At 32.6% G+C, this 13766-nt stretch overlaps 1 long non-coding RNA gene across 1 annotated transcript in view; it reads left to right on the top strand.

Annotated features, from left to right (window-relative positions):
• Nucleotides 1-13766, top strand: part of LOC136851418 (uncharacterized) — a 66263-nt gene that overhangs the window by 18586 nt on the left and 33911 nt on the right. Inside the window, exons 2-4 of the long non-coding RNA XR_010856874.1 lie at nt 95-363; nt 4188-4392; nt 6618-6827. This is a non-coding gene — a long non-coding RNA (uncharacterized lncRNA). The remainder of the gene's footprint in view (nt 1-94; nt 364-4187; nt 4393-6617; nt 6828-13766) is intronic.

Raw genomic sequence — 13766 nt, 5'->3', positions numbered from 1 at the left:
GTTTTTATAGATCGCGGCCTCGATGCCATATCTCACCCCGAACTTATTTTTTCAGTTATGTTATTTATATGTTGGGATATTTCCTCTCTTTAAGGCACATGCTTTAAAATTACGCGAGAAGAATTCCAGGTAAGTGTAATCAAGAAAGCAACGAGCAATCCTTTACAAAGAAATTATAAAGCACTTGGGATCTACTTATGTAGCAACTATCCTCCTCTAAGCCTATGACGTCAAGGCATTCGGAAAGCAAAAGCACCTGCCCGCCCCAGCCGGCCGTTTTCCCTACCGCCGAGACCCGGCCGAATTTTCAAGTGTCTGAAGAATGGAATATCTCGTTTTTACCCGGATTTACTCTTTGTTAAGGTAAGAAATCTATTTCAAGTTGATCTGAAATGTATGTAGCGCGACTTAGAGCTCGTAAGCATATGCGGTGTGCTGGTTTTATACCATTTTGTGCTTGGCTTACGACATTCTTTGTGACGAAGACAACATAGCCGGTTCGTCTCGTACGTTTGGTAGTGGTGAACATGATGGCGGAATTTCAAAAGTTTTTTTTTTTTTTAAATACAAAAGATATAAGCGAGAAATTTGGGTTAATTTTTTCCATATCTTGAAAAAATGGATACAAATCGGCTATTCTGATACTTTAGCCACAAGTGGGGTCGCTTTAGCGATGGTTCCCGTAACAAGAACATCGGAAAACGTCGGATACACAAGAACGCAGGTTGACAAAAGCGTTGGTGTTTTCTAATTTGATTATTTTCCTTTTGCAGCGTAAGAAACTAATTTCCCAGTTTTGAATAAGGCATACTTAAGCTTATTAACCTGCTATCATAAGCGGAACTAAGTAGTTTAGCTTCAGTCAGACTATTTGTTATTTTTTAAGACTTTAAATCCGGGTCGTTGGGTGCGGTTTGCAAGGCATGAATATCCAAGACTTGAAAGTTGATATAATTTCTTTTGAGAAAAGTCAACGAAATTTGAAGCCTCTGATGGCTTGTTTGCGATAATTCTGGTCTTTATAAACAAGTAGGCTGTTTTTAACAATGTGTTCGGACCTCCCTTACTTTGAAGGCTGTTCCAAAAGATGCTGTACTCGGTATGCGATTGTTGTTGTTTTCAGGAAAACAGCTGATTACAAAGCATTTAAGCGAAAACCAAGTACGTTCCCTGAGCAGTATGCATGAACGTGTACTTGCTTGAATTTCAATAGAATTAGTATGAAAAAAGGGTTCCCGAAATCATTTACAACAGATTCCCTCTACAAATATGCAACAGTTTTTGCTGGCGTATGGCAGTTACGTCCATGCATAATGATTATAATATTAAATATAAATTGCTGCCTATCAAATAAAATATATATAATTTTTAACTTGGAATCTGCCAATTCATGAACGCATAACTTCATTCCATGAATTTTTGAAATGAAAAGTATCATTCAATTTTACATTTGACTAATTCCGGAAATTAAAACAGGGTTTTAAATCTGTTATCGCCATGGTATATATATTAATGGAACAGGAACTTGGATATTGAAATAGCTGAAATGAATGCACATGGTTTCAGGACATAAATACATGCATACGCGCATTATGTATGCATGTAATTATCTGATGATCATCAAAGTTTTGTACTTATGCACGTAAGGGTCTTCTTCGTCCTATTTTATACAAAAGCTTTCGAGAGCTGATCCTTCAGGAAACAGCAGATAAAATCCGAGCTATTTATGTCATTTAAGAAATGGCGTTGTTTCCTTGTTCCATTATAGTATGTATAGACAGTTAGTCATTATCTACTTTAGTTCCCTATCTTCAAAATTTTGAAAAGTATATTCTCTTTATTTTTCTTAATATTCCTAATACTCCGCCACAGCAACAGCTTTTTTTTTCTACAGTACAAATTATTAGAGACAAGAAACAAAGCTGTTAGTTGGTTCTTGATGATTCATATTTTAGGTTTCTTTCATTAAAACTTAACAGAAAGTGTTAACTTCAGTTACTTGACTCAGTGCTGTTCACTATTAAATTCACCTCTACTTTTCAGGAAAGTGTTAACCTCAGTTACTTGACTCAGTGTTGTTTACTATTAAATTCACTTCTACTTTTCAGGAAAGTTTGTAATAATATGTACAGAGTCAATTATTTTATGGATTTACTCAATTGCTTTTTGGATGTCAGGCTATTACCTGTTAAAAAAATTTTTTTTCAAAATGCTGTACCATAAACAATATTATTACGAGAACAAAAACCTTGCCAAACCCTTCTTTATTTTCTGGTTCAGCTATTTTGGAAGTATCCTGGTTAGTGAAACGAGGTTATATAAAATATGACACCTTAGATATCAGAAATGTTTTTATTTTAAAGTAAAACAGTTACCTTGGTCTCAACAAACTCATTAATGTTTTGAAACATGTAGATTTGTTTTATTTGTGTGGATATTTATAGTCAGGTTCAAATAAATACATTAATATTATAAATGCTTTATATAAAAAAGGAAGGCTTAATTTTTTAAAAGATAAAGCTTATCCTGAAGAAAATCATATGCAAAGTCAACTAAGTAAATATGAAATACTTTCATAAAATAACTAAAGTGAATTAAAGAATACTGGATAATTTACATGTAAAAATACTGGCAAATGTACATGTTTTAGAATTTTTAGATATGTTGAATAATAAAATATTCACTTTACAATGTTAGACTTGGTGAAAAAAAAATTTTCAATGAATAATGGGCTTCCCAAATGCACTTGGTGATAACAGATATTGTAAAACCATAATTAGCTAGATTGAGAACACCATTAAGGTTAGAAAGGCCTATTAGTGACATCACTGTGTCGTGAAAAGATGATTCCAAATCAGATAGCATTCTATGTAATGGTCTTTGTCTGAGAAAGTGGTATTTAATTGTGCATTTATTATGTGAAAAACAAGATATCTGGACATTAACATGTGAATATAAGGTGAAATTAATATTTAATTGTACACTACAACTCTCGTCTCTTTGATCAATTTACATATCTTAATGGACAGCTTTTAAGTTGCTTCTATGGGACTGATTTGAGGAAAGATTAAAACTTAGCTACTGTCACTCATCATCATGAGTCTCTCTCTCTCTCTTTCTCTCTCTCTCTCTGGTAATGAAACAATTAACATATGTATCTAATGGAGCATAGGCTGTTTGGAGGTACACAAATATTATTTGTAAGAATTTTGAAGGTGAGGTGATCTCTTCACCTCTTCAAGCCAAAGAGAGCTACATAGGGCAATATTTTTTATTAGACAGATACTGCTGATATTTTCATTTCAAGGTAGTAATGTATTTGTTTGTGAATTAAATGCTATTGATCATGAGGCAGCGTTTTGATTAATGCTACATTTGAAATTGCATAAATTTTTATACTTCAAGATCCAAAGAATGCTATGATTCCACCACAAGAAATAGGAATTCATCTGCATGTTTACTTATTAATAATGACAATATAATTTCATGTTCTTTGAATAAGAGGCAGTTTTTATATAAACCACAGATCTTGGCATCAGGTAATCGTTTGAAGTTACAAAAATTTCGTCAAAGCCTTGGCTGCTGAATTTTTATCCCATACAAAGCGAAAGTTTGGGAATATCAAAATTTCTCAAGTAGGCTCAAGTACAGCGTATAGGCCCCCTCAACCTAAGTTTATCCAGGTAGGGCTAAAAGTATTTATAAAAATATGAACCACTTTCACATGAAACAGCCTTGTGGAATATAGCCAACACACCATAATAGTTCATTTCATACACATCCGTAATACATGTAGTTTTAGATGTTTTTGGGAAAAGATCTGATGTATTTGGATATTTAAGATAAAAAACAGTGTCTTTAGACTGAATTCTAAAGTTAAACTTGTAATAAAAAGGCCCTCTTTTTGATAATTGGCAGGAAATCAATATACTGTTGTTAGAAATCCATGTTGACTTATTATTTGATGTCTCCAGTTCAAGAAATGTAAGATCTGAGGTAGAGCTGATCAGCTTCTGAATTATTCTAATACTGAAAGTCATGAACCTGTGTTTGAAGTGTGCTAACTCCCAACCTGTATTTGTGATATTTCCTGTAACTTATAAATAGTAATCTTAAATTTTCAGTTAACCTCTGGCATATTTTGTTTTTTTGTTTCCAATAAAACTGCACAACAATTACCGTTTCAGATGGATGCCAGACCATGCTGTTTGTTTCAAAACTCAACTGACGTTTTGAATACGACAAGGCTTTGGCCCAATAAAGAACACTTCGGAGGAACACCAAAAATCATTACAGGCAGTAAAGAACTTCACCCATTATGAGGAAAGGTTGTGAAGAAAGGGTAAAATGTTTGGCGTTTTTGCTCAAGAAACCAAACAGTTGCTGAAAATGGTGAGTACTTGCAGAGTTTATGCTGATCCTGCTTTTAATTTCAAAAGAAAGAGAGAGAGAGAGAGAGAGAGAGAGAGAGAGAGAGAGAGAGAGAGAGAGAGAGAGAGAGAGTCAGATTTAGTGTAATAGAATTACTGTTTTGATACGATGTACATACGCCATTAGTGTCGTTGTAGAAGCCTGAAAGTACCAGTCTAAAGTTGAAACTTATTTTGAACTTCCTGGTAATTGTCAAACTACCTTGATAGTATTGTTCACTAGGCATTTCAGTAATCACGAGGTACACTTCAGTTTTTAAAACACCGTAACGTTAATTGTCTTTCTAGGGTTTTGGTGAAGTTTCCTAGAATGTATCTAGATTTCTATTGTATACATTTTAGCGAGTTAATGCCAGAATATAATGAATAACTTTAAGATGGTGTGATGAACCAAGAACGTCAGTCTTCTTTTAGTGTAAAGAATGTCATCCTTCATAGTGCAGAAACGTGACGAACGTTAATTGGTGTCTTGACTTGGAGATCTGATAATTAAGTGGAGTGGTGGTTAAGTAATGGTTAAAATCGAATTTCCAAACGTGTGAGATTATTAATCACGCTCTCATGATATAAAGTCAGTTGTTTGTATCTCTGTTAAGTTATCAACGTCATTGCAGTGAACACGGTGTGATTGAACAATTAAGATTTTGTTACATGAACAATATATGTTAGTTAGAATTATTCCCATTTTGATTTTTATCTGAAATTACTTCAGTAATTGCCATTTTCAGTGCTTTCTGGAAAATATTTAGGTAATATAATTACCATAGATATTCATGCTAATGAAATCATTTGATTCTCTCCATTTTTTGTTTATATAAGGAATTCAAAAAGATTTATTATTATCATGAATGACAGCATATCATTTAACTGGAAAGTGTACAATACTGGTATTGTTGCTTACAATTTAAACATGTCTGAATATTCATCTATTGCGTTTTAATATTGCCATGTTTCTGTTGTCAACCTTTATCTAATTAGTGTCGGTTTTGAATTTTGATCATTGTTATAAGTAAGTTATATAATATGCTTTTTAGTAGTTCACTTTCTTTACTATGAAAATTGCATCACTGTTGTATAGACCAATCTTAGCATCCTGCTAAGTTGAAAGGAAGTGTGATCCTACTCCCCTACAGGGGGCTAATGCTTTCATTGCACCCCACGCGGTGCACCGTGGGTATTACTAAACTGTGCTTGCAGGGTCCCTTTCTAGAATTTTGCTTTATCTCCCTCCCCCTCATAGGTTTTTTTTTTTTTTTTAACATTCTGCTGTTGAACATTTTTAACTGTTACTACTTAGTGCAATCGTGTGGTTTTCTGTTTGTTTCCCCTTTAAATTTTGGACTTTATCTCATTATTTTTCTTTCTCTCTTTCATTCATTATTTTTCTTTCTCTTTCATTCTGTCCGATCGTTCCTAACCCATCTTTTCAGTGTCTTAAACGGTGAAAGGCCGAAAGTGATCCAACGTTTGGCCTTATAGTCTAAATTTCATGATCCATAGTGTTTCTCGATCTAGATAGTTTCTGGAAATGTATTGCTACATTCCAAGTAAAACAATAATGCTGTATTGGTAAGACCACAGGGATGTTTCATCAGAATCACAACAGAAGATATTTGGCTGCTTTAGGGAAAGCAGTTGAAAAGAATAAAACACTAGTCTACTGCTGTAGTTGAACCTAACATTCTTTACATGGAATGTCTTTTTTTAAAGATTTGCTGAACCTGCTGTTTTGTTGAATTAATACGTAGAATCTATCTATTTCACTCGTTAGTGCAATATCCATTCTCTGAAATCAGCTAGAAAAAAAAAAATTTTTCAGTCATACACAAAATAAAAATCTTTCTGAAGCAATTGTAATATCATGGATAGAAGTACATCAATTACAAGGTTTCAACAGTTTCAGCAGCTTGGACTTTCTGAACACAAAGGCTTTTTGTGGAAGTTTTTCAATTTTTTAATGGTCAGTAAACATAAAATACTAATAACCGTGATTTATGAAACTGCTTAATCTCAGCCTGTGATTAAATTCTGTAGTAGTTGAGATTGTTATAACTTGAAGATACCCAGAACTTAAGGAAACTATCTTTTTTAGTTTTTTTAGCGTAAATGATAGTGATCCTCAAGTTCTGATGCATTGCTCTTATACACAGTAGATTTACATTTTTTCATTAAAAATTTCTTTTTCAGATGGATGCCAGACATCATAAATGTATCGAAATTCGTCAGATACAATGGAAAAATGCTCTATGCAAAACTAGCAAACGACCATTTGGAAATAATACCGAAAGAATAGAAATGAAAAGTTTAGACTGCAAATGAAGGGAGGCAATATGAAAACAATTGGTGGCTGTTATACGAAGTAGATTAAAACAGGATTCTTTTTTGCTCACAGTGCAGGTAAGATCTTTTATTTTTAGCCATTAATACTTGGAAAGAAATTTACTTAAAAAATTGGTCAGATGTAGGTACCACATTACTTTCATCAATGTTCATATCACTCAAGTCATTGTCTGATATAACTTCAGTAAAATATAATGTTATGTTCTTGGCTTTTTGGTTTTGGTTCTCGTTATTGCTAGTACCACCAAGCTTAAGTCTTGCCCAGATGTTTTACATCTAAAGAAAGTTTTAGGAGAAAGCAGTTTTTATGTGTTGTGACAAACTAGTTAAAGAGTAACTGTACTTAATTGCTTTTTATATATATATCTTATATATATATATATATATATATATATATATATATATATATATAAAATATATATATATATATATATATATATATATATATATATATATATATATATATATATATATATGTGTGTGTGTGTGTGTGTGTGTGTGTGTGTGTATGTATGTATGTATTTATTATATTATATATTATATTTATATATATATATATTTTATATATATATATATATATATATATATATATATATATATATATATATATATATATATTTATATATATATATATATATATATATTATTTATATATGTAATTGCATTTACCTGTTTTGTATAATTACTGGTCAGTCGTCATAAAGCACTTGGAGGAAACTACCTTCATTGGAAAAACAAGGTTTGGATGGAAAGTTTTGGATGTAAGATGAAAATTATATGCACACATATACAGTAAAACCCCCGTATTCGCGTTCTCATGTTCACGGACTCACGCATTCGCGGGTTTCTCTGTGGAACATATCTAGCCATCATTTCATGAAAAATTCACCCCATTCACAGTATTTTTCACTGGAGAAATATTCACTAATTACTGTATTTTCACATAATTTTCATGAATAAATGCATTTTTGATAAAACCTATTAAAATACTCAGGTATAAGCATTTTACAGGGTTTTTCTTGGTTTAAGCTATCAAAATGGGCAGTTCTAAGTGTTTTAGATGGGTTTAAGCATTCACGGATTTGACCTATTCACGGGGGGTGGGGACGCATCCCCGCGAAACGGGTGTTCACTGTATACAGTATTTCAGTAATTTTACCCTTGAACAGTTGACTGTGAGTGTACCTAAGTGATGGCTTTTGCAAAATTATATATTGTAAACAGGCTCAGTAATCTTACCCAAGAGAGCTTTAGATAATATATATGAAGGAAAATTTGGTCTAGTAAAACCAAAATCAATTTTTATTGCTACATATTGTACATGCCAAATTTAACAGTGAGATGAAACTGGTTTTCTACAATACTTGTATTTCTTCTGGTGTGATAATATACTTCAGTTTATCAAAATACATAGATATGAAGGTACTTGTTCTCCTTGATAGTTTGTAACTTAGTGTTTTAATATTTATTTTAATATTGAACTGTCCTTTCAAGATATTAGTTGCATATTTCAATTTAAATCAGAGAAGGGAAGCATTGTTTCCTTGTTAAGAAAAAGTTATTGTTCACCATACTGATTTGATTAGTTTTATATCAAACTTGGGTACATTAGTACACATTCATTAGATACATTTTTTATGTAAATGTAACTTATTATGTGAATACCAAATAAGACAGAAAAGTCTTATTATATGAGCAGCAAAAGAAATATTAAGAGTCACCACTAGCCTTTGAGACTAGTATCAACTGGCACCAACTGTCTGGGATATCTCATAATTGACAATCCCATTTTTCATTTTTTCTTTATGGAGCAACATGTGATAAAAAAAATCTTAAGTTGAAATCCATATTTTGACCCCAAATGTGAAAGAAAATCATGTGACGAAATGTAGTTTTAGGTATTTTTTTCTTTTCTGACCTGTTGTTCTTTTTATGTTATTGAATTGTTTTTAATTTTGTGGTTTTATTGCTTATATGTTACCATGAAGCTAAGTTTTTCATTTTAGGAAAATAATTTTGCAAATATTGCTTTTTTATTTAAGAATCTCTTTTTCTCTTAGTTACTGTAGAGTTTGTTATTCAAATAATATATCATCTAGTTAACTGTAAAGTATTTACTCTTCCCAAGATTGGGCAAGATGAAGAAATGTGCATTTGAATAAGTGTTTTTGCAAAATAGGCGAAAAACTTCGTCAGATTTTTTTCATAACTGTATGGAATACACCAGCATTGAAATCTGAAACCAGGATACTCTGCAGCTGTACGCTACAAAATATTCCAGATTTCACAGAATTTATCTCAAAGATACAAGAGAATAACTGTTGAAAACTCTGATTTATCTGGCATTGTTGGAACAAAATTCTAAAAGTTTTGTAATAATTCTCAGTCTCAAGTGTGCCATCACCATCAGGTTTCTTGGAAGAAGAAATATAAATCTTGCCTCATATCAGAGGTTCTTAGAGAACTTGTATTTCACTTATCTCTTAATATTTTTGCAATATCTTAAACAAAAATGAACCAGTCAGGGCTGAAAACATTGCTCTTGAGCATCAATTTTACTGTCATTAGTAACTGAACGAAAGAATCTTCAGGGTAAAGGTCAAACAAGTAATTGAATGGAAGAATCTTCAGGGTAAAGGTCAAACAACATTGATATTAAGTTTAAAAAATTAACAGTGTTTCTCTTTATAACTTTCCGTGAAGGGATTTTTCAGTAGTTGAAATATAGTTTCTATTTATTTATCTCTTGGTTTATTTATTTTGTTTACATAGACGTTTTTTATGAATTTTGTACCAACTGTCTTTCTCTGCATCTTTTCCCACTTCTATGTGGGGCCAATGTTTTGTACCAACTGTATACTGTATTAATTTTGTCCAGTTTATTTGGTTAGCCAGGTTGCAAAATGCAGACTCAAGGGTAACTGTCATTTCATGAATAATTCAAAATGAAATACCATAACACATAAACCAAGCCTGTGATGTACTTGTATAATCAAATTACTTTATTTCTCAGCACTCTGCTTAGTCACCTCAAAGAAAATAATTATAGATCTGAGAAAAATAATTTGGGACCCTACAGCATCAGTCAAATACACTTTCGTCCCATTATAAGTCGATGACGTTACACTCATCTGCAACAATAAGAAAAAGTCTTAGCTACTTAAGGGAGTCTTGCTATCATGAGGCACATAACACCAAGTTGGTTTTTTGCTTGTACATGACATTTTAAAACCTTAGGTGGGTGTGGTAATGCTTTATGTGATTTAGCTTGTCAGGAGAATTTAATAAACACTGCTTAACTGGGCATTTGTGCGTCGATATTAAACCTCCAAAACCAATTTTTAATTGTTTGTAATGGAGAATAGGTGATTTCTTAATATCTTTAGATTCCATACTTGGTCTTCAGCATGGAAAAAGAGTTTTAGTACCTTTCTGTCTCTTGAATTTGAGTTATGAATGCTGGCAGTGAATTAGGTTGTATATCTTTCACCTCATAATTTATAACATTTAGTGTTCAGGGGGCTTTATCATGCCCTGCCTTTGCCGAAGATACTCTTTGGCACTCAGATTTTTTGTGCTCATATACTGAAACACTGTTTTATGCTCATATACTGAAACACTGCATATTCTTTATATCTTAGAAAATCTTCACTTTCAAAACCCTTGGCAATCAACACAGCAGTTGCTTGTAGGTTACCATAACTACAAAAATACCTATATAATAAAAGTCCCCCAGTGTTATGTATATATAACTTGTCTTCTTTGTGTTATACAATTTGTACAAAACCAAATCCGAAACACATTGTTTTTGTTATGTGGTTACCAGCATAGTTACCACAAAAGTAGTCATAATTTTTGAACTTGCATTCCGTCATGATATGACTATATGGAACAAATGGACAGCTTATCATCCAATCTTCAGTTTTTTTGAGCTATCTGCACCATCAACGGTGGTTTCATCTTGTTTCAACAAAGTATCAAGTCTATCTCTCTCAACATCAAGGATGTATGGTGAAAGAGAGACAATGGATACTTAGCTGAAGTAGGTGGTCATTGGCAAAATCATTTGATGCAGATAACCCAAAAAACTGAAAAACGAATCATATTTGATACTGCCAAAGAAGAGACATTATTATATCTGATATATGGCATTTATACCCCATTGTTACAACTTCATTCCCATTATCATAAATAGCTCCTCGAATATTATCATCACATTTCAGATTGATGCAGGCAGTCTCACTTGCAGCAAGTTTATTTAATAACAGACTTATCTCTTGTGTATCATAGTGTGACTGTAGATAACATTGTACATCAACTAATGCATCAATGACTTGTTCTCCTTAGTGTCATCATCGCAGATCGTAATTTCTGTTTGCAGTTCCCCAATTTTTATTCGATACAGAAAATTCGACCACGTTATGTATTGTGTTACAGCATCATCATTACTTTTTTATCAGCAAAATTAATAAAATAAATTGCCATTAGTGGGGGACCTTGTGCCCATAATTTGAATGTCAAGGACTTGCCCGGCCTCACTTTTCTTCTCAGTGATTTTAATTGTAGCCTGTGAAGACCATAACACTGACTGTTTTTGTCAACTCCATCTGCATAAGTTACCTTATCTGTATAGTAGCAGCCATCGTCCTCATAGCAACATCAATAATTCGGTATTTTTCATGACATAAATTCTTGATTTTACTTCTCTTGATTCACTTTTCTTAGCAAAAGCATAAATTCTTAGGTAACTTTCCAGTCAAATTTGCTGAATTGTTCATGCCCATCAATTTTGGCATTACTCTCAGTAGTCCCTTCATCTTACAACTCAGTTTAAAGCTTCAATGCAATCACAGTATTGCACCCTGCATCTTTTTATCCTTAGGTCTTCTATAAAAAGTAGCTTCTGATGGCCCTATTCACTACAGTGTTTTGAAACTTTTCCCATTACTTTGATAAAGAGCTAAGGATTCACCGATGACCCTTGGACACCAACATCTATGTTAAATTTTTTGGTACATTCTAAATCTAATTTTATGGCAAGCTAGCAGACCATTATCGTTAGTTAAACATTTTTCTGTTACCCTTTGCCTTTTTAATGCCTACTTCATTATATTTTCGGGTACTTTGCCTAATATTTTTTCAAGATCCGTTAATATATGCTACGCTCTCTTACTTTTTGCTTTGGTGCTTCTCTATTAGGAAGCAAAACTGGTAATTAGCATTTATTACAATATTTTAGACTCATACAGAATCTATTGCAATGTTTTAATATGCTCAGGGGGTCTTATTCTTCCATAATTCCTAAGTAGTTTTTATTTGCACAGTGACTAGAATATCTAGAAATTCAAAGAGATAGCAGCACTAACAGTTAGTGGGGCTACTGTTTTATGGAGCATCCATATGCCATTGAGGAAAGAGAATGCTTCAATAATCAGTACCAAAGGACTTTCATTCTTGAAAGAGACTGCTTCACTAATCAGTACCAAAGGACTTTCATTCTTGAAAGAGACTGCTTCACTAATCAGTACCAAAGGACTTTCATTCTTGAAAGAGACTGCTTCACTAATCAGTACCAAAGGACTTTCATTCTTGAAAGAGAATGCTTCACTAATCAGTCTGAAAAGAGAATACTTCACTAATCAGTACCAAAGGACTTTCATTCTGAAAGAGACTGCTTCACTAATAAAGTACCAAAGGACATTTTGAAAGATAATGCTTCACTAATCTACCAAAGACTTCCATTCTGAAAGAGACTTGCTTCACTAATCAGTACCAAAGGACTTTCATTCTTGAAAGATAATGCTTCACTAATCAGTACCAAAGGACTTCCATTCTTGAAAGAGACTGCTTCACTAATCAGTACCAAAGGACTTTCATTCTTGAAAGAGAATGCTTCACTAATCAGTACCAAAAGACTTCCATTCTTGAAAGAGACTGCTTCACTAATCAGTACCAAAAGACTTCCATTCTTGAAAGAGAATGCTTCACTAATCAGTACCAAAGGACTTTCATTCTTGAGTCCGTAGATTGTGGTAAAGTTCGTTTTACAGTATTATGTATAGTCTTACTTATGAAGTTTGAATAAGTGTGCATAGTTCAATCATTTATACCAATTTTTGCTGATTATTTCATGGGCTATATGCCTAGGTGTATATTTTTGCGTTTTATTTGTCAGTTTAATTTGTAACCTACTACAAAGCCATATCCATCCACTTTATTCTTTTTTCTCTTCTTCACAATTGGATACTGATCTGTAGAAACTTGCTTAGCGAGTTAATAACTGTTTTTAACAACAACCATGTTAATAGCTCATGGAAAGCTTTACGCAAAAACCACCCAGATTCTCAGATCTCTCTGTCATCTTGATTCAAATGAAGAACATACAAATTTGAATCAGTTTTAGGTTATGCTAATTCTATCAATTAATTCCTTTAGCTCTAAATGTCCCTGCTAATCCTTTAAGTGGCATCCTTAATGCATTCAGTGTCAAAGGCTACAGTTGAAGAGCCAGTCTTAACAGAAATAATTAATAGGCGACTTAGAATAGCCCAGCTGTAATGAGTTTCATATAATATGCACTTGATAATATTCACAATACACATAACGGGATATAATTTTTAGGAATGTTATACATGCAGAATATCTGTGGAAATGAATTGAAAGTTTGATTTCCAGTAAGCTCTCATATTTGTACTTCTGAAAAATTGTATTTTGTTAATTGGCAGAACGCAATTATTTAGTAAATTATTGTGTTGAAAAAAATATAGAAAACATAACTAGCTTTGTTAAAGACGTAAGAGGGGTCATGAAACTGTAATGAGTTTCATTCTGGGAAGTGTACTTACGTTAAACATCCAAGATACTTTTTTATGAATATCAATATTTTTGTTGAAACAATTGGTGGATCAATATAAATTGTTAGATATTTTACAGTTATTACAGTATTTTCAGAAAAGGTAATTTATTTTGTTAATGGATAATTTGTAATCCAAGGGA

This window comes from Macrobrachium rosenbergii, chromosome 23, assembly GCF_040412425.1.
Source record: "Macrobrachium rosenbergii isolate ZJJX-2024 chromosome 23, ASM4041242v1, whole genome shotgun sequence".
NCBI lineage: Eukaryota > Metazoa > Arthropoda > Malacostraca > Decapoda > Palaemonidae > Macrobrachium > Macrobrachium rosenbergii.
The sequence above is the reverse complement of the archived record's forward strand: the minus strand, read 5'-3'. Positions and strand labels throughout refer to the sequence as shown.